Raw genomic sequence first — 27,794 nt, 5'->3', positions numbered from 1 at the left:
AAACACAGATATTGCATCGGGAATCAATATAACAGTCACCATCCGCACTTTCCTCCATGGGAGTATTGTCTGAAACAGTCTACGCTTTGATCGTTCCCTCTAAGACCAGTAGTAGTTTCCGATGCACATCTCGTGGCATTCTGTAATCTGTGGACTATCAGAGTGTTGGTGAAACACAGAAAATGCATCGGGATTGATTACAACAGTCACCATGTGCACTTTCCTCCATGGGAGTAATGTCTCCAAAATTTACGCTTTGATCGTTCCCTGGAAGACCAGTAGTAATTTCCGATGCACATCTGGAGGCATTCTGAAATCTGTGGACTATCAGAGTGTTGTTGAAACACAGAAATTGCATCGGGATTGAATACTACAGTCACCATGCGCACTTTCCTCCATGGGAGTAATGTCTCAAACAGTCTACCCTTTGATCATTCCCTGGAAGACCAGTAGTAATTTCCGATGCACCTCTGGAGGAATTCTGAGATCTGTGGACTAACTGAGTGTTGATGAAACACAGAAATTGCATCGGGATTGAATACAACAGTCACCATGCGCACTTTCCTCCATGGGTGTAATTCTCAAACAGTCTACGCTTTGATCGTTCCCCGGAAGACCAATTGTAGTTTCCGATGCACATCTGGTGGCATTCTGTAATCTGTGGACTATCAGAGTGATGATGAAACACAGAAATTGCATCGGGATTGAATACAAGAGTCATCATGCGCACTTTGCTCCACGGGAGTTATGTCTCAAAGAATTTGCGCGTTGATCGTTCCCTGAGAGACCAGTAGTAGTTTCCGATGCACATCTGGAGGCATTCTGTAATCTGTGGAGTATCAGAGTGTTGATGAAACACAGAAATTGCATCGGGATTGAATACAACAGTCACCATGCGCACGTACCTCCATGGGAGTAATGTCTCAAACAGTCTACGCTTTGATCGTTCCCTGGAAGACTAGTAGTAGTTTCCGATGCACATCTGGAGGCATCCTGTAATCTGTGGACTATCAGAGTGTTCATGAAACGCAGAAATTGCATCGGGATTGAATACAACAGTCACCATGCGCACTTTCCTCCATGGGAGTAATGTCTCAAACAGTCTACGCTTTGATCGTTCCCTGGAAGACCAGTAGTAGTTTCCGATGCACATCTGGAGGGATTCTGTAATCTGTGGAGTATCAGAGTGTTGATGAAACACAGAAATTGCATCGGGATTGAATACAACAGTCACCATGCGCACTTTCCTCCACGGGAGTAATGTCTCAAACAGTCTACGCTTTGATCGTTCCCTGGAAGACCAGTAGTAGTTTCCGATGCACATATGGTGGCATTCTGTAATCTGTGGACTATCAGAGTGTTGATGAAACACAGAAATTGCATTGGGATTGAATACTACAGTAACCATCCGCACTTCCCTCCATGGGAGTAATGTCTGAAACAGTCTACGCTTTCATTGTTCCCTGGAAGACCAGTGGTAGTTTCCGATGCACATTTCGTGTCATTCTGTAATCTGTGGACTATCAGATTGTTGATGAAACACAGAAAATGCATCGGCATTGAATACAAGAGTCACCATGCGCTCTTTCCTCCATGGGAGTAATGTCATAAAGAGTTTACGCTTTGATCGTTCCCTGGAAGACCAGTAGCAGTTTACGATGCACATTTGGAGTCATTCTGTAATCTGTGGAGTATCAGAGTGTTGATGAAACACAGAAATTGCATCGGGATTTAATACAACAGTTACCATGCGCACTTTCCTCCACGGGCGTAATGTCTCAAAGAGTCTACGCTTTGATCGTTCCCTGGAAGACCAGTAGTAGTTTCCGATGCACATCTGGTGGCATTCTGTAATCTGTGGACTATCAGAGACTTGATGAAACACAGAAATTGCATCGGGATTGAATACAACAGTCACCATGCGCAATTTTGTCCATGGTAGTAATGTCTCAAACAGTCTACGCTTTGATCATTCCCTGGAAGACCAGTAGTAGTTTCCGATGCACATCCGGAGGCATTCTGTAATCTGTATAGTATCAGAGTGTTGATGAAAGACAGAAATTGCATCGGGATTGAATACAACAGTCACCATGCGCACTTACCTCCATAGGTGTAATGTCTCAAACAGTCTACGCTTTGATCGTTCCCTGGACGACTAGTAGTAGTTTCCGATGCACATCTGGAGGCATCCTGTAATCTGTGGACTATCAGAGTGTTCACGAAACACAGAAATTGCATCGGGATTGAATACAACAGTCACCATGCGCACTTTCCTCCATGGGAGTAATGTCTCAAACAGTCTACGCTTTGATCGTTCCCTGGAAGACCAGTAGTAGTTTCCGATGCACATCTGGAGGCATTCTGTAATCTGTGGACTATCAGAATGTTGATGAAACACAGAAATTGCATCGGGATTGAATACAACAGTCACAATGCGCACTTTCCTCCTTGGGTGTAATTCTCAAACAGTCTACGCTTTGATCGTTCCCTGGAAGACCAATAGTAGTTTCCGATGCACATCTCGTGACATTCTGTAATCTGTGGACTATCAGAGTGTTGGTGAAACACAGAAAATGCATCGGGATTGATTACAACAGTCACCATGCGCACTTTCCTCCATGGGAGTAATGTCTCCAAAATTTACGCTTTGATCGTTCCCTGGAAGACCAGTAGTAATTTCCGATGCACATCTGGAGGCATTCTGAAATCTGTGGACTATCAGAGTGTTGATGAAACACAGAAATTGCATCGGGATTGAGTACTACAGTCACCATGCGCACTTTCCTCCATGGGAGTAATGTCTCAAACAGTCTACGCTTTGATCTTTCCCTGGAAGACCAGTAGTTATTTCCGATGCACCTCTGGTGGAATTCTGAGATCTGTGGACTAACTGAGTGTTGATGAAACACAGAAATTGCATCGGGATTGAATACAACAGTCACCATGCGCACTTTCCTCCTTGGGTGTAATTTTCAAACAGTCTACGCTTTGATCGTTCCCTGGAAGACCAATAGTAGTTTCCGATGCACATCTGGTGGCATTCTGTAATCTGTGGACTATCAGAGTGTTGATGAAACACAGAAATTGCATCGGGATTGAATACAACAGTCACCATGCGCACTTTCCTCCATAAGAGGTATGTCTCAAACAGTCTACGCTTTGATCGTTCCCTGGAAGACCAGTAGTAGTTTCTGATGCACATCTGGTGGCATTCTGTAATCTGTGAACTATCAGAGTGTTGATGAAACACTGAAATTGCATCGGGATTGAATACAACAGTCACCATGCCCACTTTCCTACACGGGAGTTATGTCTCAAAGAATTTGCGCTTTGATCGTTCCCTGAAAGACCAGTAGTAGTGTCCGATGCACATCTGGAGGCATTCTGTAATCTGTGGACTATCAGAGTGTTGATGAAAAACAGATATTGCATCGGGATTGAATACAACAGTCACCATGCGCAATTTTCTCCATGGGAGTAATGTCTCAAGCAGTCTACGCTTTGATCGTTCCCTGGAAGACCAGTAGTAGTTTCCAATGCACATCTGGAGGCATTCTGTAATCTGTGTGCTATCAGAGTGTTGATGAAACACAGAAATTGCATCGGGATTGAATACAACAGTCACCATGCGAACTTTCCTCCATGGGACTAATGTCCCAAACAGTCTACGATTTGATCGTTCCCTGGAAGACCAGTAGTACTTTCCGAAGCACATCTGGAGGCAATCTGTAATCTGTGGACTATCAGAGTGTTGAGGAAACACAGAAATTGCATCGGGATTGAATACAACAGTCACCATGCGCACTTTCCTCCATGGGAGTAATGTCACAAACAGAATACGCTTTGATCATTCAATGGAAGACCAGTAGTAGTTTCCGATGCACATCCGGAGGCATTCAGTAATCTGTGGAGTATCAGAGTGTTGATGAAACACAGAAATTGCATCGGGATTGAATACAACAGTCACCATGCGCACGTACCTCCATGGGTTTAATGTCTCAAACAGTCTACGCTTTGATCGTTCCCTGGAAGACTAGTAGTAGTTTCCGATGCTCATCTGGAGGCATCCTGTAATCTGTGGACTATCAGAGTGTTCATGAAACACAGAAATTGCATCGGGATTGAATACAACAGTCACCATGCGCACTTTCCTCCATGGGAGTAATGTCTCATGCAGTCTACGCTTTGATCGTTCCCTGGAAGACCAGTAGTAGTTTCCGATGCACATCTGGAGGGATTCTGTAATCTGTGGACTATCAGATTGTTGATGAAACACAGAAAATGCATCGGGATTGAATACAACAGTCACCATGCGCTATTTCCTCCATGGGAGTAATGTCTCAAAGAGTTTACGCTTTGATCGTTCCCTGGAAGACCAGTAGCAGTTTACGATGCACATCTGGAGGCATTCTGTAATCTGTGGAGTATCAGAGTGTTGATTAAACACAGAAATTATATCGGGATTGAATACAGCAGTCACCATGCGCACTTTCCTCCATGGCAATAATGTCTCAAACAGTCTACGTTTTGACCGTTCCCAGGAAGACCAGTAGTAGGTTCCGATGCACATCTGCAAGAATTCTGTAATCTGTGGACTATCAGAGTGTTGATGAAAGACAGAAAATGCATCGGGATTGAAGACAACAGTCACCATGCGCACTTACCTCCATGGGAGTAATGTCTCAAACAGTCTACGCTTTGATCGTTCCCTGGAAGACTAGTAGTAGTTTCCGATGCACATCTGGAGGCATCCTGTAATCTGTGGACTATCAGAGTGTTGGTGAAACACAGAAAATGCATCGGGATTGATTACAACAGTCACCATGCGCACTTTCCTCCATGGGAGTAATGTCTCAAACAGTCTACGCTTTGATCGTTCCCTGGAAGACCAGTAGTAGCTTCCGATGCACATCTGGAGGGATTCTGTAATCTGTGGACTTTCATAATGTTGATGAAACACAGAAATTGCATCGGGATTGAATACAACAGTCGCCATGCGCACTTTCCTAGATGGAGTAATGTCTCAAACAGTCTACGGTTTGATCGTTCCCTGGAAGACCAGTAGTAGTTTCAGATCCACATCTAGAGGCTTTCTGTAATCTGTGGAGTATCAGAGTGTTGATGAAACACAGAAATTGCATCGGGATTGAATACAACAGTCACCATGCGCACTTTCCTAGATGGGAGTAATGTCTCAAACAGTCTACGTTTTGATCGCTCCCTGGAAGACCAGTAGTTGTTTCCGATGCACATCTGGTGGCATGCTGTAATCTGTGGACTATCAGAGTGTTGATGAAACACAGATATTGCATCGGGAATCAATATAACAGTCACCATCCGCACTTTCCTCCATGGGAGTATTGTCTGAAACAGTCTACGCTTTGATCGTTCCCTCTAAGACCAGTAGTAGTTTCCGATGCACATCTCGTGGCATTCTGTAATCTGTGGACTATCAGAGTGTTGGTGAAACACAGAAAATGCATCGGGATTGATTACAACAGTCACCATGCGCACTTTCCTCCATGGGAGTAATGTCTCCAAAATTTACGCTTTGATCGTTCCCTGGAAGACCAGTAGTAATTTCCGATGCACATCTGGAGGCATTCCGAAATCTGTGGACTATCAGAGTGTTGATGAAACACAGAAATTGCATCGGGATTGAATACTACAGTCACCATGCGCACTTTCCTCCATGGGAGTAATGTCTCAAACAGTCTACCCTTTGATCATTCCCTGGAAGACCAGTAGTAATTTCCGATGCACCTCTGGAGGAATTCTGAGATCTGTGGACTAACTGAGTGTTGATGAAACACAGAAATTGCATCGGGATTGAATACAACAGTCACCATGCGCACTTTCCTCCATGGGTGTAATTCTCAAACAGTCTACGCTTTGATCGTTCCCTGGAAGACCAATAGTAGTTTCCGATGCACATCTGGTGGCATTGTGTAATCTGTGGACTATCAGAGTGTTGATGAAACACAGAAATTGCATCGGGATTGAATACTACAGTCACCATGCGCACTTTCCTCCATGGGAGTAATGTCTCAAACAGTCTACCCTTTGATCATTCCCTGGAAGACCAGTAGTAACTTCCGATGCACCTCTGGAGGAATTCTGAGATCTGTGGACTAACTGAGTGTTGATGAAACACAGAAATTGCATCGGGATTGAATACAACAGTCACCATGCGCACGTACCTCCATGGGAGTAATGTCTCAAACAGTCTACGCTTTGATCGTTCCCTGGAAGACTAGTAGTAGTTTCCGATGCACATCTGGAGGCATACTGTAATCTGTGGACTATCAGAGTGTTCATGAAACGCAGAAATTGCATCGGGATTGAATACAACAGTCACCATGCGCACTTTCCTCCATGGGAGTAATGTCTCAAACAGTCTACGCTTTGATCGTTCCCTGGAAGACCAGTAGTAGTTTCCGATGCACATCTGGAGGGATTCTGTAATCTGTGGAGTATCAGAGTGTTGATGAAACACAGAAATTGCATCGGGATTGAATACAACAGTCACCATGCGCACTTTCCTCCACGGGAGTAATGTCTCAAACAGTCTACGCTTTGATCGTTCCCTGGAAGACCAGTAGTAGTTTCCGATGCACATCTGGTGGCATTCTGTAATCTGTGGACTATCAGAGTGTTGATGAAACACAGAAATTGCAATGGGATTGAATACTACAGTAACCATCCGCACTTCCCTCCATGGGAGTAATGTCTGAAACAGTCTACGCTTTCATTGTTCCCTGGAAGACCAGTAGTAGTTTCCGATGCACATTTCCTGTCATTCTGTAATCTGTGGACTATCAGATTGTTGATGAAACACAGAAAATGCATCGGCATTGAATACAAGAGTCACCATGCGCTCTTTCCTCCATGGGAGTAATGTCTCAAAGAGTTTACGCTTTGATCGTTCCCTGGAAGACCAGTAGCAGTTTACGATGCACATTTGGAGTCATTCTGAAATCTGTGGAGTATCAGAGTGTTGATGAAACACAAAAATTGCATCGGGATTTAATACAACAGTTACCATGCGCACTTTCCTCCACGGGAGTAATGTCTCAAACAGTCTACGCTTTGATCGTTCCCTGGAAGACCAGCAGTAGTTTCCGATGCACATCTGGTGGCATTCTGTAATCTGTGGACTATCAGAGACTTGATGAAACACAGAAATTGCATCGGGATTGAGTACAACAGTCACCATGCGCAATTTTGTCTATGGGAGTAATGTCTCAAACAGTCTACGCTTTGATCGTTCCCTGGAAGACCAGTAGTAGTTTCCGATGCACATCCGGAGGCATTCTGTAATCTGTGGAGTATCAGAGTGTTGATGAAAGACAGAAATTGCATCGGGATTGAATACAACAGTCACCAAGCGCACTTACCTCCATAGGAGTAATGTCTCATACAGTCTACGCTTTGATCGTTCCCTGGACGTCTAGTAGTAGTTTCCGATGCACATCTGGAGGCATCCTGTAATCTGTGGACTATCAGAGTGTTCATGAAACACAGAAATTGCATCGGGATTGAATACAACAGTCACCATGCGCACTTTCCTCCATGGGAGTAATGTCTTAAACAGTCTACGCTTTGATCGTTCCCTGGAAGACCAGTAGTAGTTTCCGATGCACATCTGGAGGCATTCTGTAATCTGTGGACTATCAGAATGTTTATGAAACACAGAAATTGCATCGGGATTGAATACAACAGCTACCGTATGCACTTTCCTCCAAGGGAGTAATGTCTCAAACAGTCTACGCTTTGATCGTTGCCTGGAAGACCAGTAGCAGTTTCCGATGCACATCTGTTGGCATTCTGTAATCTGTAGACTATCAGATTGTTGATGAAACACAGAAATTGCATCGGGATTGAATACAACAGTTACCACGCGCACTTTCCTCCATGGGAGTAATGTCTCTAACAGTCTACGCTTTGATCGTTCAGTGGAAGACCTGTAGTAGTTTCCGATGCACATCTGGAGGCTTTCTGTTATCTGTGGAATATCGGAAGGTTGATGAAACACAGAAAATGCATCGGGATTGAATACAACAGTCACCATCCGCACTTTCCACCATGGGAGTAATGTCTCAAACAGTCTACGCTTTGATCGCTCCCTGGAAGACCAGTAGTAGTTCCCGACGCACATCTGTTAGCATTCTGTAATCTGCGGACTATCAGAGTGTTGATGAAACAAAGAAATTGCATCAGGACTGAATACAACTGTCACCATGCGCACTTTCCTCCACGGAAAGTATGTCTCAAACAGTCTACGCTTTGATCGTTCCATGGAAGACCAGTAGTAGTTTCCGATGCACATCTGGTGGCATTCTGTAATCTGTGGCCTATCAGAGTGTTGATGAAACACAGAAATTGCATCGGGATTGAATACAACAGTCACCATGCGCACTTTCCTCCATGGGAGTAATGTCCCAAACAGTCTACGATTTGATCGTTTCCTGGAAGACCAGCAGTAGTTTCCGAAGCATATCTGGAGGCATTCTGCAATCTGTGGAATATCAGAGTGTTGATGAAACACACAAATTGCATCGGGATTGAATACAACAGTCACCATGCGCACTTTCCTCCATGGGAGTAATGTCTCAAACAGTCTACGCTTTGGTCATTCCCTGGAAGACCAGTAGTAGTTTCCGATGCACATCTGGTGGCATTCTGTAATCTGTGGAGTATCAGAGTGTTGATGAAACACAGAAATTGCATCAGGATTGAATACAAGAGTCACCATGCGCACTTACCTCCATGGGAGTAATGTCTCAAACAGTCTACGATTTGATTGTTCCCTGGAAGACCAGTAGTAGTTTCCGATGCACATCTGGAGGTATTCTGTAATCTGTGGACTATCAGAGTGTTGATGAAACACAGAAATTGCATCGGGATTGAATATAACAGTCACCATGCCCACATTCCTCCATAAAAGTAATGTCTCAAACAGTCTACGCTTTGATCGTTCCCTGGAAGACCAGTAGTAGTTTCCGATGCACATCTGGAGGCTTTCTGTAATCTGTGGAGTATCAGAGTGTTGATGAAACACAGAAATTGCATCGGGATTGAATACAACAGTCACCATGCGCACTTTCCTAAATGGGAGTAATGTCTCAAACAGTCTACGTTTTTATCGCTCCCTGGAAGACCAGTATTAGTTTCCGATGCACATTTGGTGGCATTCTGTAACCTGTGGACTATCAGAGTGTTGATGAAACACAGAAATTGCATTGGGATTGAATACTACAGTCACCATCCGCACTTTCCTCCATGGGCGTAATGTCTGAAACAGTCTACGCTTTCATCGTTCCCTGGAAGACCAGTAGTAGTTTCCGATGCACATCTCGTGGCATTCTGTAATCTGTGGATTATCAGATTAGTGATGAAACACAGAAATTGCATCGGGATTGAATACAGCAGTCACCATGCGCAGTTTCCTCCATGGCAATAATGTCTCAAACAGTCTACGATTTGACCGTTCCCAGGAAGACCAGAAGTAGGTTCCGATGCACATCTGGAAGAATTCTGTAATCTGTGGACTATCAGAGTGTTGATGAAAGACAGAAAATGCATCGGGATTGAATACAACAGTCACGATGCGCAATTTCCTCCATGGGAGTAATGTCTCAAAGAGTTTACGTTTTGATCGTTCCCTGGTAGTCCAGTAGTAGTTACCGATTAACATCTGGAGGCATTCTGTAATCTGTGGACTATCGGAGTGTTGATGAAACGCAGAAATTGCATGGGGATTGAATTCAACGGTCACCATGCGCACTTTCCTCCATGCGAGCTATGTCTCAAACAGTCTACGTTTTGATCGTTCCCTGGAAGACCATTAGTAGTTTCCGATTAACATCTGGAGGAATTCTGTAATCTGTGGACTATCAGAGTGTTGGTGAAACACAGAAAATGCATCGGGATTGATTACAACAGTCACCATGCGCACTTTCCTCCATGGGAGTAATGTCTCCAAAATTTACGCTTTGATCGTTCCCTGGAAGACTAGCAGTAGTTTCCGATGCACATCAGGCGGCATCCTGTAATCTGTGGACTATCAGAGTGTTCATGAGACACAGAAATTGCATCGGGATTGAATACAACAGTCACCATGCGCACTTCCCTCCATGGGAGTAATGTCTCAAACAGTCTACGCTTTGATCGCTCCCTGGAAGACCAGTATTAGTTTCCGATGCAAATCTGGTGGCATTCTGTAATCTGCGGAATATCAGATTGTTGATGAAACACAGAAATAGCATCAGGATTGAATACAACTGTCACCATGCGCACTTTCCTCCACGGACGGTATGTCTCAAACAGTCTACGCTTTGATCGTTCCCTGGAAGACCAGTAGTAGTTTCCGATGCACATCTGGTGGCATTCTGTAATCTGTGGATTATCAGAGTGTTGAGGAAACACAGAAATTGCATCGGGATTGAATACAACAGTCACCATGCGCACTTTCCTCCATGGGTGTAATGTCTCAAATAGTCTACGATTTGATCGTTCCCTGGAAGACCAGTTGTAGTTTCCGAAGCACATCTGGAGGCAATCTGTAATCTGTGGATTATCAGAGTGTTGAGGAAACACAGAAATTGCATCGGGATTGAATACAACAGTCACCATGCGCACTTTCCTCCATGGGTGTAATGTCTCAAACAGTCTACGCTTTGATCATTCCCTGGAAGACCAGTAGTAGTTTCCGATGCACATCCGGAGGCATTCTGTAATCTGTGGAGTATCAGAGTGTCGATGAAACACAGAAATTGCATCGGGATTGAATACAACAGTCACCATGCGCACGTACCTCCATGGGAGTAATGTCTCAAACAGTCTACGCTTTGATCGTTCCCTGGAAGACCAGTAGTAGTTTCCGATGCACATCTGGTCGCATTCTGTAATCTGTGGACTATCAGAGTGTTGATGAAACACAGAAATTGCATTGGGATTAAATACTACAGTAACCATCCGCAGTTTCCTCCATGGGAGTAATGTCTGAAACAGTCTACGCTTTCATCGTTCCCTGGAAGACCAGTAGTAGTTTGCGATGCACATCTCGTGTCATTCTGTAATCTGTGGACTATCAGATTGTTGATGAAACACAGAAAATGCATCGGCATTGAATTCAACAGTCACCATGCGCACTTTCCTCCATGGCAAGAGTGTCTCAAAGAGTTTACGCTTTGATCGTTCCCTGGAAGACCAGTAGCAGTTTCCGATGCACATCTGGAGGCATTATGTAATCTGTGGAATATCAGAGTGTTGATGAAACACAGAAATTGCATCGGGATTGAATACAACAGTCACCATGCGCACTTTCCTCCATGGGAGTATTGTCCCAAACAGTCTACGATTTGATCGTTCCCTGGAAGACCAGTAGTAGTTTCCGAAGCACGTCTGGAGGCATTCTGTAATCTGTGGAATATCAGAGTGTTGATGAAACACACAAATTGCATCGGGATTGAATACAACAGTCACCATGCGCACTTTCCTCCTTGGGAGTAATGTCTCAAACAGTCTACGCTTTGATCATTCCCTGGAAGACCAGTAGTAGTTTCCGTTGCACATCCGGATGCATTCAGTAATCTGTGGAGTATCAGAGTGTTGATGAAACACAGAAATTGCATCAGGATTGCATACAACAGTCACCATGCCCACTTACCTCCATGGGAGTAATGTCTCAAACAGTCTACGTTTTGATCGTTCCCTGGAAGACCAGTAGTAGTTTCTGATGCACATCTGGAGGCATTCTGTAATCTGTGGACTATCAGAGTGTTGATGAAACACAGAAATTGCGTCGGGATTGAATATAACAGTCACCATGCCCACATTCCTCCATAAAAGTAATGTCTCAAACAGTCTACGCTTTGATCGTTCCCTGGAAGACCAGTAGTAGTTTGCGATGCACATCTGGAGGCTTTCTGTAATCTGTGGAGTATCAGAGTGTTGATGAACCACAGAAATTGCATCGGGATTGAATACAACAGTCACCATGCGCACTTTCCTCCACGGGAGTAATGTCTCAAACAGTCTACGTTTTGATCGTTCCCTGGAAAACCAGTATTAGTTTCCGATGCACATCTGGTGGCATTCTGTAACCTGTGGACTATCAGAGTGTTGATGAAACACAGAAATTGCATTGGGATTGCATACTACAGTCACCATCCGCACTTTCCTCCATGGGAGTAATGTCTGAAACAGTCTACGCTTTCATCGTTCCCTGGAAGACCAGTAGTAGTTTCCGATGCACATCTCGTGGCATTCTGTAATCTGTGGACTATCAGATTGTTGATGAAACACAGAAATTGCATTGGGATTGAATACAGCAGTCACCATGCGCACTTTCCTCCATGGCAATAATGTCTCAAACAATCTACGATTTGACCGTTCCTAGGAAGACCAGTAGTAGGTTCCGATGCACATCTATAAGAATTCTGTAATCTGTGGACTATCAGAGTGTTGATGAAAGACAGAAATTGCATTGGGATTGAAGACAACACTCACCATGCGCACTTTCCTCCATGGGAGCTATGTCTCAAACAGTCTACGCTTTGATCGTTCCCTGGAAGACCATTAGTAGTTTCCGATTAACATCTGGAGGAATTCTGTAATCTGTGGATTATCAGAGTCTTGATGAAACACAGAAATTGCATTGGGATTGAAGACAACAGTCACCATGCGCACTTTCCTCCATGGGAGTAATGTCCCAAACAGTCTACGCTTTGATCGTTCCCTGGAAGACCAGTAGTAGTTTCCAATGCACATCTGGAGGCATTCTGTAATCTGTGGACTATCAGAGTGTTCATGAAACACAGAAATTGGATTGGGATTGAATACAACAGTTACCACGTGCACTTTCCTCCATGGGAGTATTGGACCTAACAGTCTACGCTTTGATAGTTCCCTGTAAGACCAGTAGTAGTCTCCGATGCACATCTGGAGGGATTCTGTAATCTGTGGACTATCAGAATGTTGAGGAAACCCAGAAATTGCATCGGGATTGAATACAACAGTCACCATGCGCACTTTCCTCCATGGGAGTAATGTCTCAAACAGTCTACGCTTTTATCGCTCCCTGGAGGACCAGTAGTAGTTTCCGATGCACATCTTGTGGCATTCTGTAATCTGCGGACTATCAGAGTGTTGATGAAACACAGAAATTGCATCAGGACTGAATACAACTGTCACCATGCGCACTTTCCTCCACGGAAGGTATGTCTCAAACAGTCTACGCTTTGATCGTTCCCTGGAAGACCAGTAGTAGTTTCCGATGCACATCTGGTGGCATTCTGTAATCTGTGGACTATCAGAGTGTTGATGTAACACAGAAATTGCATTGGGGTTGAATACTACAGTAACCATCCGCACTTTCCTCCATGGGAGTAATGTCTGAAACAGTCTACGCTTTCATCGTTCCCTGGAATACCAGTAGTAGTTTCCGATGCACATCTCGTGTCATTCTGTAATCTGTGGACTATCAGATTGTTGATGAAACACAGAAAATGCATCGGCATTGAATACAACAGTCACCATGCGCACTTTCCTCCATGGTAGTAATGTCTCAAAGAGTTTACGCTTTGATCGTTCCCTGGAAGACAAGAAGCAGTTTCCGATGCACATCTGGAGGCATTCTGTAATCTGTGGACTATCAGAGTGTTGATGAAACACAGAAATTGCATCGGGATTGAATACAACAGTCACCATGCGCACTTTTCTCCATGGGAGTAATGTCTCAAACAGTCTACGCTTTGATCGTTCCCTGGAAGACCAGTAGTAGTTTCCGATGCACATCCGGAGGCATTCTGTAATCTGTGGAGTATCAGAGTGTTGATGAAACACAGAAATTGCAATCTGATTGAATACAACAGTCACCATGCGCACTTTCCTCCACGGGAGTAATGTCTCAAACAGTCTACGCCTTGATCGTTCCCTGGAAGACCAGTAGTAGTTTCCGATGAACATCTGGAGGCTTTCTGTAATCTGTGGACTTTCAGAATGTTGATGAAACACAGAAATTGCATCGGGATTGAATACAAGAGTCACCATGCGCACTTTCCTCCATGGAGTAATGTCTCAAAGAGTTTACGCTTTGATCGTTAACTGGAAGACCTGTGGTAGTTTCCGATGAATATCTGGAGGCATTCTGTATTCTGTGGACTATCAGAGTGTTAATGAAACACAAAAATTGCATAGGGATTTAATACAACAGTCACCATGCCCACATTACTCCATAAAAGTAATGTCTCAAACAGTCTACGTTTTGATCGTTCCCTGGAAGACCAGTAGTAGTTTCCGACGCACATCTGGAGGCTTTCTGTGATCTGTGGAGTATCAGAGTGTTGATGAAACACAGAAATTGCATCGGGACAGAATACAACAGTCACCATGCACACTTTCCAACATGGGAGTAACGTCCCAAACAGTCTACGATTTGATCGGTCGCTGGAAGACCAGTAGTAGTTTCCGACGCACATCTGGAGGCATTCTGTAATCTTTGTACTATCAGAGTGTTGATGAAACACGGAAATTGCATCGGGAATGAATACAACAGTCACCATGCGCACTTTCCTCCATGGGAGTAATGTCTCAAACAGTCTACGCTTTGATCATTCCCTGGAAGACCAGTAGTAGAGTCCGATGCACATCCGGAGGCATTCTGTAATCTGTGGAGTATCAGAATGTTGATGAAACACGGAAATTGCAATCTGATTGAATACAACAGTCACCATGCGCACTTTCCTCCACGGGAGTAATGTCTCAAACAGTCTACCCTTTGATCGTTCCCTGGAAGACCAATAGTAGTTTCCGATGAACATCTGGAGGCTTTCTGTAATCTGTGGACTTTCAGAATGTTGATGAAACACAGAAATTGCATCGGGATTGAATACAATAGTCACCATGCGCACTTTCCTCCATGGAGTAATGTCTCAAAGAGTTTACGCTTTGATCGTAAACTGGAAGACCAGTGGTAGTTTCCGATGAATATCTGGAGGCATTCTGTAATCTGTGGACTATCAGAGTGTTGATGAAACACAGAAATTGCATCGGGATTGAATACAACAGTCACCATGCCCACATTACTCCATAAAAGTAATGTCTCAAACAGTCTACGTTTTGATCGTTCCCTGGAAGACCAGTAGTAGTTTCCGATGCACATCTGGAGGCTTTCTGTAATCTGTGGAGTATCAGAGTGTTGATGAAACACAGAAATTGCATCGGGACAGAATACAACAGTCACCATGCGAACTTTCCTAGATGGGAGTAATGTCTCAAAGAGACTACGTTTTGATCGCTCCCTGGAAGACCTGTAGTTGTTTCCGATGCACATCTGGTGGCATTCTGTAACCTGTGGACTATCAGAGTATTGATGAAACACAGAAATTGCATTGGGATTGAATACTACATTCACCATGCGCACTTTCCTCCATGGGAGTAATGTCTCAAACAGTCTACGCTTTGATCATTCCCTGGAAGACCAGTAGTAGAGTCCGATGCACATCCGGAAGCATTCTGTAATCTGTGGAGTATCAGAATGTTGATGAAACACAGAAATTGCAATCTGATTGAATACAACAGTCACCATGCGCACTTTCCTCCACGGGAGTAATGTCTCAAACAGTCTACCCTTTGATCGTTCCCTGGAAGACCAATAGTAGTTTCCGATGAACATCTGGAGGCTTTCTGTAATCTGTGGACTTTCAGAATGTTGATGAAACACAGAAATTGCATCGGGATTGAATACAACAGTCACCATGCGCACTTTCCTCCATGGAGTAATGTCTCAAAGAGTTTACGCTTCGATCGTTAACTGGAAGACCAGTGGTAGTTTCCGATGAATATCTGGAGGCATTCTGCAATCTGTGGACTATCAGAGTGTTGATGAAACACAGAAATTGCATCGGGATTGAATACAACAGTCACCATGCCCACATTACTCCATAAAAGTAATGTCACAAACAGTCTACGTTTTGATAGTTCCCTGGAAGACCAGTAGTAGTTTCCAATGCGCATCTGGAGGCTTTCTGGAAATCTGTGGAGTATCAGAGTGTTGATGAAACACAGAAATTGCATCGGGACAGAATACAACAGTCACCATGCGCACTTTTCTCCATGAGAGTAATGTCCCAAACAGTCTACGATTCGATCGTTCCATGGAAGACCAGTAGTAGTTTCCGAAGCACATATGGAGGCATTATGGAAACTGTGGACTATCAGAGTGTTGATGAACACAGAAATTGCATCGCGATTGAATACAACAGTCACCATGCGCACTTTCCTCCACGGGAGTAATGTCTCAAACAGTCTACGCTTTGATCGCTCCCTGGAAGACCAGTAGTAGTTTCCGATGCACATCTGGAGGCTTTCTGTAATCTGTGGAGTATCAGAGTGTTGATGTAACACAGAAATTGCATCGGGATTGAATACAACAGTCGCCATGCGCACATTACTCCATAAAAGTAATGTCTCAAACAGTCTACGCTTTGATCGTTCCCTGGAAGACCAGTAGTAGTTTCCGATGCACATCGGGTGGCATTCTGTAATCTGTGGACTATCTGAGTGTTGATGAAACACAGAAATTGCATCGGGATTGAATACAACAGTCACCATATGCACTTTCCTCCATGGGAGTAATGTCTCTAACAGTCTACGCTTTGATCGTTACCTGGAAGACCAGTAGTGGTTTCCGATGCACATCTGGTGGCATTCTGTAATCTGTAGACTATCAGATTGTTGATGAAACACAGAAATTGCATCGGGATTGAATACAACAGTTACCACGCGCACTTTCCTCCATGGGAGTAATGTCTCTAACACTCAACGCTTTGATCGATCCCTGGAAGACCAGTAGTAGTTTCCGATGCACATCTGGAGGCTTTCTGTAATCTGTGGACTATCAGAATGTTGATGAAACACAGAAATTGCATCGGGAGTGAATACAACAGTCACCATGCGCACTTTCCTCCATGGGAGTTATGTCTCAAACAGTCTACGCTTTGATCGCTCCCTGGAAGACCAGTAGTAGTTTCCGATGCAAATCTGGTGGCATTCTGTAATCTGGGGACTATCAGATTGTTGAGGAAATACAGAAATAGCATCAGGATTGAATACAACTGTCACCATGCGCACTTTCCTCCACGGACGGTATGTCTCAAACAGTCTACGCTTTGATCGTTCCCTGGAAGACCAGTAGTAATTTCCGATGCACATCTGGTGGCATTCTGTAATCTGTGGATTATCAGAGTGTTGATGAAACACAGAAATTGCATTGGGATTGAATACTACAGTAACCATCCGCACTTCCCACCATGGGAGTAATGTCTGAAACATTCTGCGCTTTCATCGTTCCCTGGAAGACCAGTAGTAGTTTCCGATGCACATCTCGTGTCATTCTGTAATCTGTGGACTATCAGATTGTTGATGAAACACATAAAATGCATCGGCATTGAATACAACAGTCACCATGCGCACTTTCCTCCATGGGAGTAATGTCTCAAAGAGTTTACGCTTTGATCGTTCCCTGGAAGACCAGTAGCAGTTTCCGATGCACATCTGGAGGCATTCTGTAATCTGTGGACTATCAGAGTGTTGATGAAACACAGAAATTGCATCGGGATTGAATACAACAGTCACGATGCGCACTTTTCTCCATGGGAGTAATGTCTCAAACAGTCAACGCTTTGATCGTTTCCTGGAAGACCAGTAGTAGTTTCCGCTGCACATCTGAAGGCATTCTGTAATCTGTGGACTATCAGAGTGTTGTTGAAACACAGAAACTGCATCGGGATTGAATACAACAGTCACCATATGCACTTTTCTCCATGGGAGTAATGTCCCAAACAGTCTACGATTTGATCGTTCCCTGAAAGACCAGTAGTAGTTTCCGAAGCACATCTGGAGGCATTCTGGAAACTGTGGACTATCAGATTGTTGATGAAACACAGAAATTGCATCGGGATTGAACACAACAGTCACCATGCGCACTTTCCTCCACGGGAGTAATGTCTCAAACAGTCTACGCTTTGATCGTTCCCTGGAAGACCAGTAGTAGTTTCCGATGCACATCTGGAGGCTTTCTGTAATCTGTGGACATTCAGTATGTTGATGAAACACAGAAATTGCATCGGGATTGAATACAACAGTCACCATGCGTGCTTCTCTCCATGGAGTAGTGTCTCAAAGTGTTTACGCTTTGATCGTTCCCTGAAAGACCACTGGTAGTTTCCGATGAACATTTGGAGGCATTCTGTAATCTGTGGACTATCAGAGTGTTGATGAAACACAGAAATTGCATCGGGATTGAATACAACAGTCCCCATGCCCACATTCCTCCATAAAAGTAATGTCTCAAACAGTCTACGCTTTGATCGTTCCCTGGAAGACCAGTAGTAGTTTCCGATGCACATCTGGAGGCTTTCTGTAATCAGTGGAGTATCAGAGTGTCTATGAAACACAGAAATTGCATCGGGATTGAATACAACAGTCACCATGCACACTTTCCTAGATGGGAGTAATGTCTCAAACAGTCTACGTTTTGATCGCTCCCTGGAAGACCAGTAGTTGTTTCCGATGCACATCTGGTGGCATTCTGTAATCTGTAGACTATCAGATTGTTGATGAAACACAGAAATTGCATCGGGATTGAATACAACAGTCACCACGCGCACTTTCCTCCATGGGAGTAATGTCTCTAACAGTCTACGCTTTGATCGATCCCTGGAAGACCAGTAGTAGTTTCCGATGCACATCGGGAGGCATTCTGTAATCTGTGGACTATCTGAGTGTTGATGAAACACAGAAATTGCATCGGGATTGAATACAACAGTCACCATATGCACTTTCCTCCATGGGAGTAATGTCTCAAACAGTCTACGCTTTGATCGTTCCCTGGAGGACCAGTTGTAGTTTCCGATTCACATCTGGAGGCATTCAGTAATCTGTGGAGTATCAGAGTGTTGATGAAACACAGAAATTGCATCGGGATTGAATACAACAGTCACCATGCCCACATTACTCCATAAAAGTAATGTCACAAACAGTCTACGTTTTGATAGTTCCCTGGAAGACCAGTAGTAGTTTCCAATGCGCATCTGGAGGCTTTCTGGAAATCTGTGGAGTATCAGAGTGTTGATGAAACACAGAAATTGCATCGGGACAGAATACAACAGTCACCATGCGCACTTTTCTCCATGAGAGTAATGTCCCAAACAGTCTACGATTCGATCGTTCCATGGAAGACCAGTAGTAGTTTCCGAAGCACATATGGAGGCATTATGGAAACTGTGGACTATCAGAGTGTTGATGAACACAGAAATTGCATCGCGATTGAATACAACAGTCACCATGCGCACTTTCCTCCACGGGAGTAATGTCTCAAACAGTCTACGCTTTGATCGCTCCCTGGAAGACCAGTAGTAGTTTCCGATGCACATCTGGAGGCTTTCTGTAATCTGTGGAGTATCAGAGTGTTGATGTAACACAGAAATTGCATCGGGATTGAATACAACAGTCGCCATGCGCACATTACTCCATAAAAGTAATGTCTCAAACAGTCTACGCTTTGATCGTTCCCTGGAAGACCAGTAGTAGTTTCCGATGCACATCGGGTGGCATTCTGTAATCTGTGGACTATCTGAGTGTTGATGAAACACAGAAATTGCATCGGGATTGAATACAACAGTCACCATATGCACTTTCCTCCATGGGAGTAATGTCTCTAACAGTCTACGCTTTGATCGTTACCTGGAAGACCAGTAGTGGTTTCCGATGCACATCTGGTGGCATTCTGTAATCTGTAGACTATCAGATTGTTGATGAAACACAGAAATTGCATCGGGATTGAATACAACAGTTACCACGCGCACTTTCCTCCATGGGAGTAATGTCTCTAACACTCAACGCTTTGATCGATCCCTGGAAGACCAGTAGTAGTTTCCGATGCACATCTGGAGGCTTTCTGTAATCTGTGGACTATCAGAATGTTGATGAAACACAGAAATTGCATCGGGAGTGAATACAACAGTCACCATGCGCACTTTCCTCCATGGGAGTTATGTCTCAAACAGTCTACGCTTTGATCGCTCCCTGGAAGACCAGTAGTAGTTTCCGATGCAAATCTGGTGGCATTCTGTAATCTGGGGACTATCAGATTGTTGAGGAAATACAGAAATAGCATCAGGATTGAATACAACTGTCACCATGCGCACTTTCCTCCACGGACGGTATGTCTCAAACAGTCTACGCTTTGATCGTTCCCTGGAAGACCAGTAGTAATTTCCGATGCACATCTGGTGGCATTCTGTAATCTGTGGATTATCAGAGTGTTGATGAAACACAGAAATTGCATTGGGATTGAATACTACAGTAACCATCCGCACTTCCCACCATGGGAGTAATGTCTGAAACATTCTGCGCTTTCATCGTTCCCTGGAAGACCAGTAGTAGTTTCCGATGCACATCTCGTGTCATTCTGTAATCTGTGGACTATCAGATTGTTGATGAAACACATAAAATGCATCGGCATTGAATACAACAGTCACCATGCGCACTTTCCTCCATGGGAGTAATGTCTCAAAGAGTTTACGCTTTGATCGTTCCCTGGAAGACCAGTAGCAGTTTCCGATGCACATCTGGAGGCATTCTGTAATCTGTGGACTATCAGAGTGTTGATGAAACACAGAAATTGCATCGGGATTGAATACAACAGTCACGATGCGCACTTTTCTCCATGGGAGTAATGTCTCAAACAGTCAACGCTTTGATCGTTTCCTGGAAGACCAGTAGTAGTTTCCGCTGCACATCTGAAGGCATTCTGTAATCTGTGGACTATCAGAGTGTTGTTGAAACACAGAAACTGCATCGGGATTGAATACAACAGTCACCATATGCACTTTTCTCCATGGGAGTAATGTCCCAAACAGTCTACGATTTGATCGTTCCCTGAAAGACCAGTAGTAGTTTCCGAAGCACATCTGGAGGCATTCTGGAAACTGTGGACTATCAGATTGTTGATGAAACACAGAAATTGCATCGGGATTGAACACAACAGTCACCATGCGCACTTTCCTCCACGGGAGTAATGTCTCAAACAGTCTACGCTTTGATCGTTCCCTGGAAGACCAGTAGTAGTTTCCGATGCACATCTGGAGGCTTTCTGTAATCTGTGGACATTCAGTATGTTGATGAAACACAGAAATTGCATCGGGATTGAATACAACAGTCACCATGCGTGCTTCTCTCCATGGAGTAGTGTCTCAAAGTGTTTACGCTTTGATCGTTCCCTGAAAGACCACTGGTAGTTTCCGATGAACATTTGGAGGCATTCTGTAATCTGTGGACTATCAGAGTGTTGATGAAACACAGAAATTGCATCGGGATTGAATACAACAGTCCCCATGCCCACATTCCTCCATAAAAGTAATGTCTCAAACAGTCTACGCTTTGATCGTTCCCTGGAAGACCAGTAGTAGTTTCCGATGCACATCTGGAGGCTTTCTGTAATCAGTGGAGTATCAGAGTGTCTATGAAACACAGAAATTGCATCGGGATTGAATACAACAGTCACCATGCACACTTTCCTAGATGGGAGTAATGTCTCAAACAGTCTACGTTTTGATCGCTCCCTGGAAGACCAGTAGTTGTTTCCGATGCACATCTGGTGGCATTCTGTAATCTGTAGACTATCAGATTGTTGATGAAACACAGAAATTGCATCGGGATTGAATACAACAGTCACCACGCGCACTTTCCTCCATGGGAGTAATGTCTCTAACAGTCTACGCTTTGATCGATCCCTGGAAGACCAGTAGTAGTTTCCGATGCACATCGGGAGGCATTCTGTAATCTGTGGACTATCTGAGTGTTGATGAAACACAGAAATTGCATCGGGATTGAATACAACAGTCACCATATGCACTTTCCTCCATGGGAGTAATGTCTCAAACAGTCTACGCTTTGATCGTTCCCTGGAGGACCAGTTGTAGTTTCCGATTCACATCTGGAGGCATTCAGTAATCTGTGGAGTATCAGAGTGTTGATGAAACACAGAAATTGCATCGGGATTGAATACAACAGTTATCACGCGCACTTTCCTCCATGGGAGTAATGTCTCTAACAGTCTACGCTTTGATCGATCCCTGGAAGACCAGTAGTAGTTTCCGATGCACATCTGGAGGCTTTCTGTAATCTGTGGACTATGAGAATGTTGATGAAACACAGAAATTGCATCGGGATTGAATACAACAGTCACCATTCGCACTTTCCTCCATGGGAGTTATGTCTCAAACAGTCTACGCTTTGATCGCTCCCTGGAAGACCAGTAGTAGTTTCCGATGCACATCTGGTGGCATTCTGTAATCTGCGGACTATCAGAGTGTTGATGAAACACAGAAATTGCATCAGGATTGAATACAACTGTCACCATGCGCACTTATCTCCACGGACGGTATGTCTCAAACAGTCTACGCTTTGATCGCTCCCTTGAAGACCAGTAGTAGTTTCCGATGCACATCTGGTGGCATTCTGTAATCTGTGGACTATCAGAGTGTTGATGAAACACAGAAATTGCAATGGGATTGAATACTACAGTAACCATCCGCACTTTCCACCAAGGGAGTAACGTCTCAAACACTCTACGCTTTGATCGTTCCCTGGAAGACCAGTAGCAGTTTCCGATGCACATCTGGAGGCATTCTGTAATCTGTGGACTATCAGAGTGTTGATGAAACACAGAAATTGCATCGGGATTGAATACAACAGTCACGATGCGCACTTTTCTCCATGGGAGTAATGTTTCAAACAGTCTACGCTTTGATCGTTCCCTGGAAGACCAGTAGTAGTTTCCGATGCACATCTGGAGGCATTCTGTAATCTGCGGACAATCAGAGTGTTGATGAGACACAGAAATTGCATCAGGATCGAATACAACTGTCACCATGCGCACTTTCCTCCACGGACGGTATGTCTCAAACAGTCTACGCTTTGATCGTTCCCTGGAAGACCAGTAGTAGTTTCCGATGCACATCGGGAGGCATTCTGTAATCTGTGGACTATCTGCGTGTTGATGAAACACAGAAATTGCATCGGGATTGAATACAACAGTCACCATATGCACTTTCCTCCATGGGAGTAATGTCTCTAACAGTCTACGCTTTGATCGTTCCCTGGAAGACCAGTAGTGGTTTCCGATGCACATCTGGTGGCATTCTGTAATCTGTAGACTATCAGATTGTTGATGAAACACAGAAATTGCATCGGGATTGAATACAAAAGTTACCATGCGCACTTTCCTCCACTGACGGTATGTCTCAAACAGTCTACGCTTTGATCGTTCCCTGGAAGACCAGTAGTAGTTTCCGATGCACATCTGCTGGCATTCTGTAATCTGCCGATTATCAGAGTGTTGATGAAACACAGAAATTGCATTGGGATTGAATACTACAATAACCATCCGCACTTTCCACTATGGGAGTAATGTCTGAAACAGTCTACGTTTTCATCGTTCCCTGGAAGACCAGTAGTAGTTTCCGATGCACATCTCGTGTCATTCTGTAATCTGTGGACTATCAGATTGTTGATAAAACACAGAAAATGCATCGGCATTGAATACAACAGTCACCATGCGAACTTTCCTCCATGGGAGTAATGTCTAAAAGAGTTTACGCTTTGATCGTTCCCTGGAAGGCCAGTAGCAGTTTCCGATGCACATCTGGAGGCATTCTGTAATCAGTGGACTATCAGAGTGTTGATGAAATACAGGAATTGCATCGGGATTGAATACAACAGTCACGATGCGCACTTTTCTCCATGGGAGTAATGTCTCAAACAGTCAACGCTATGATCGTTCCCTGGAAGACCAGTAGTAGTTTCCGATGCACATCTGGAGGTATTCTGTAATCTGTGGATTATCAGAGTGTTGTTGAAACACAGAAATTGCATCGGGATTGAATACAACAGTCACCATATGCACTTTCCTTCATGGGAGTAATGTCCCAAACAGTCTACGATTTGATCGTTCCCTGAAAGACCAGTAGTAGTTTCCGAAGCACATCTGGAGGCATTCTGGAAACTGTGGACTATCAGATTGTTGATGAAACACAGACATTGCATCGGGTATTGAACACAACAGTCACCATGCGCACTTTCCTCCACGGGAGTAATGTCTCAAACAGACTACGCTTTGATCGTTCCCTGGAAGACCAGTAGTAGTTTCCGATGCACATCTGGAGGCTTTCTGTAATCTGTGGACTTTCAGAATGTTGATGAAACACAGAAATTGCATCGGGATTGAATACAACAGTCACCATGCGCACTTTCCTCCATGGAGTAATGTCTCAAAGTGTTTACGCTTTGATCGTTCCCTGAAAGACCAGTGGTAGTTTCCGATGCACATCTGGAGGCATTCTGTAATCTGTGGACTATCAGAGTGTTGATGAAACACAGAAATTGCATCGGGATTGAATACAACAGTCACCATGCGCACTTTTCTCCATGAGAGTAATGTCCCAAACAGTCTACGATTCGATCGTTCCCTGGAAGACCAGTAGTAGTTTCCGAAGCACATATGGAGGCATTACGGAAACTGTGGACTATCAGAGTGTTGATGAACACAGAAATTGCATCGGGATTGAATACAACAGTCACCATGCGCACTTTCCTCCACGGGAGTAATGTCTCAAACAGTCTACGCTTTGATCGCTCCCTGGAAGACCAGTAGTAGTTTCCGATGCACATCTGGAGGCTTTCTGTAATCTGTGGAGTATCAGAGTGTTGATGTAACACAGAAATTGCATCGGGATTGAATACAACAGTCGCCATGCGCACATTACTCCATAAAAGTAATGTCTCAAACAGTCTACGCTTTGATCGTTCCCTGGAAGACCAGTAGTAGTTTCCGCTGCACATCGGGTGGCATTCTGTAATCTGTGGACTATCTGAGTGTTGATGAAACACAGAAATTGCATCGGGATTGAATACAACAGTCACCATATGCACTTTCCTCCATGGGAGTAATGTCTCTAACAGTCTACGCTTTGATCGTTACCTGGAAGACCAGTAGTGGTTTCCGATGCACATCTGGTGGCATTCTGTAATCTGTAGACTATCAGATTGTTGATGAAACACAGAAATTGCATCGGGATTGAATACAACAGTTACCACGCGCACTTTCCTCCATGGGAGTAATGTCTCTAACACTCAACGCTTTGATCGATCCCTGGAAGACCAGTAGTAGTTTCCGATGCACATCTGGAGCCTTTCTGTAATCTGTGGACTATCAGAATGTTGATGAAACACAGAAATTGCATCGGGAGTGAATACAATAGTCACCATGCGCACTTTCCTCCATGGGAGGTATGTCTCAAACAGTCTACGCTTTGATCGCTCCCTGGAAGACCAGTAGTAGTTTCCGATGCAAATCTGATGGCATTCCGTAATCTGCGGACTATCAGATTGTTGATGAGACACAGAAATAGCATCAGGATTGAATACAACTGTCACCATGCGCACTTTCCTCCACGGACGGTATGTCTCAAACAGTCTACGCTTTGATCGTTCCCTGGAAGACCAGTAGTAGTTTCCGATGCACATCTGGTGGCATTCTGTAATCTGCCGATTATCAGAGTGTTGATGAAACACAGAAATTGCATTGGGATTGAATACTACAGTAACCATCCGCACTTTCCGCTATGGGAGTAATGTCTGAAACAGTCTACGTTTTCATCGTTCCCTGGAAGACCAGTAGTAGTTTCCGATGCACATCTCGTGTCATTCTGTATTCTGTGGACTATCAGATTGTTGATAAAACACAGAAAATGCATCGGCATTGAATACAACAGTCACCATGCGAACTTTCCACCATGGGAGTAATGTCTAAAAGAGTTTACGCTTTGATCGTTCCCTGGAAGACCAGTAGCAGTTTCCGATGCACATCTGGAGGCATTCTGTAATCAGTGGACTATCAGAGTGTTGATGAAATACAGAAATTGCATCGGGATTGAATACAACAGTCACGATGCGCACTTTTCTCCATGGGAGTAATGTCTCAAACAGTCAACGCTATGATCGTTCCCTGGAAGACCAGTAGTAGTTTCCGATGCACATCTGGAGGCATTCTGTAATCTGTGGATTATCAGAGTGTTGTTGAAACACAGAAATTGCATCGGGATTGAATACAACAGTCACCATATGCACTTTCCTTCATGGGAGTAATGTCCCAAACAGTCTACGATTTGATCGTTCCCTGAAAGACCCTTAGTAGTTTCCGAAGCACATCTGGAGGCATTCTGGAAACTGTGGACTATCAGATTGTTGATGAAACACAGACATTGCATCGGGTATTGAACACAACAGTCACCATGCGCACTTTCCTCCACGGGGGTAATGTCTCAAACAGACTACGCTTTGATCGTTCCCTGGAAGACCAGTAGTAGTTTCCGATGCACATCTGGAGGCTTTCTGTAATCTGTGGACTTTCAGAATGTTGATGAAACACAGAAATTGCATCGGGATTGAATACAACAGTCACCATGCGCACTTTCCTCCATGGAGTAATGTCTCAAAGTGTTTACGCTTTGATCGTTCCCTGAAAGACCAGTGGTAGTTTCCGATGCACATCTGGAGGCATTCTGTAATCTGTGGACTATCAGAGTGTTGATGAAACACAGAAATTGCATCGGGATTGAATACAACAGACACCATGCGCACTTTTCTCCATGAGAGTAATGTCCCAAACAGTCTACGATTCGATCGTTCCCTGGAAGACCAGTAGTAGTTTCCGAAGCACATATGGAGGCATTACGGAAACTGTGGACTATCAGAGTGTTGATGAACACAGAAATTGCATCGGGATTGAATACAACAGTCACCATGCGCACTTTCCTCCACGGGAGTAATGTCTCAAACACTCTACGCTTTGATCGCTCCCTGGAAGACCAGTAGTAGTTTCCGATGCACATCTGGAGGCTTTCTGTAATCTGTGGAGTATCAGAGTGTTGATGTAACACAGAAATTGCATCGGGATTGAATACAACAGTCGCCATGCGCACATTACTCCATAAAAGTAATGTCTCAAACAGTCTACGCTTTGATCGTTCCCTGGAAGACCAGTAGAAGTTTCCGATGCACATCGGGTGGCATTCTGTAATCTGTGGACTATCTGAGTGTTGATGAAACACAGAAATTGCATCGGGATTGAATACAACAGTCACCATATGCACTTTCCTCCATGGGAGTAATGTCTCTAACAGTCTACGCTTTGATTGTTACCTGGAAGACCAGTAGTGGTTTCCGATGCACATCTGGTGGCATTCTGTAATCTGTAGACTATCAGATTGTTGATGAAACACAGAAATTGCATCTGGATTGAATACAACAGTTACCACGCGCACTTTCCTCCATGGGAGTAATGTCTCTAACACTCAACGCTTTGATCGATCCCTGGAAGACCAGTAGTAGTTTCCGATGCACATCTGGAGCCTTTCTGTAATCTGTGGACTATCAGAATGTTGATGAAACACAGAAATTGCATCGGGAGTGAATACAATAGTCACCATGCGCACTTTCCTCCATGGGAGTTATGTCTCAAACAGTCTACGCTTTGATCGCTCCCTGGAAGACCAGTAGTAGTTTCCGATGCAAATCTGATGGCATTCTGTAATCTGCGGACTATCAGATTGTTGATGAGACACAGAAATAGCATCAGGATTGAATACAACTGTCACCATGCGCACTTTCCTCCACGGACGGTATGTCTCAAACAGTCTACGCTTTGATCGTTCCCTGGAAGACCA

This window comes from Schistocerca gregaria, chromosome 8 (genome assembly GCF_023897955.1).
Source record: "Schistocerca gregaria isolate iqSchGreg1 chromosome 8, iqSchGreg1.2, whole genome shotgun sequence".
NCBI classification, from domain to species: Eukaryota; Metazoa; Arthropoda; class Insecta; order Orthoptera; family Acrididae; genus Schistocerca; species Schistocerca gregaria.
The sequence above is the reverse complement of the archived record's forward strand: the minus strand, read 5'-3'. Positions refer to the sequence as shown.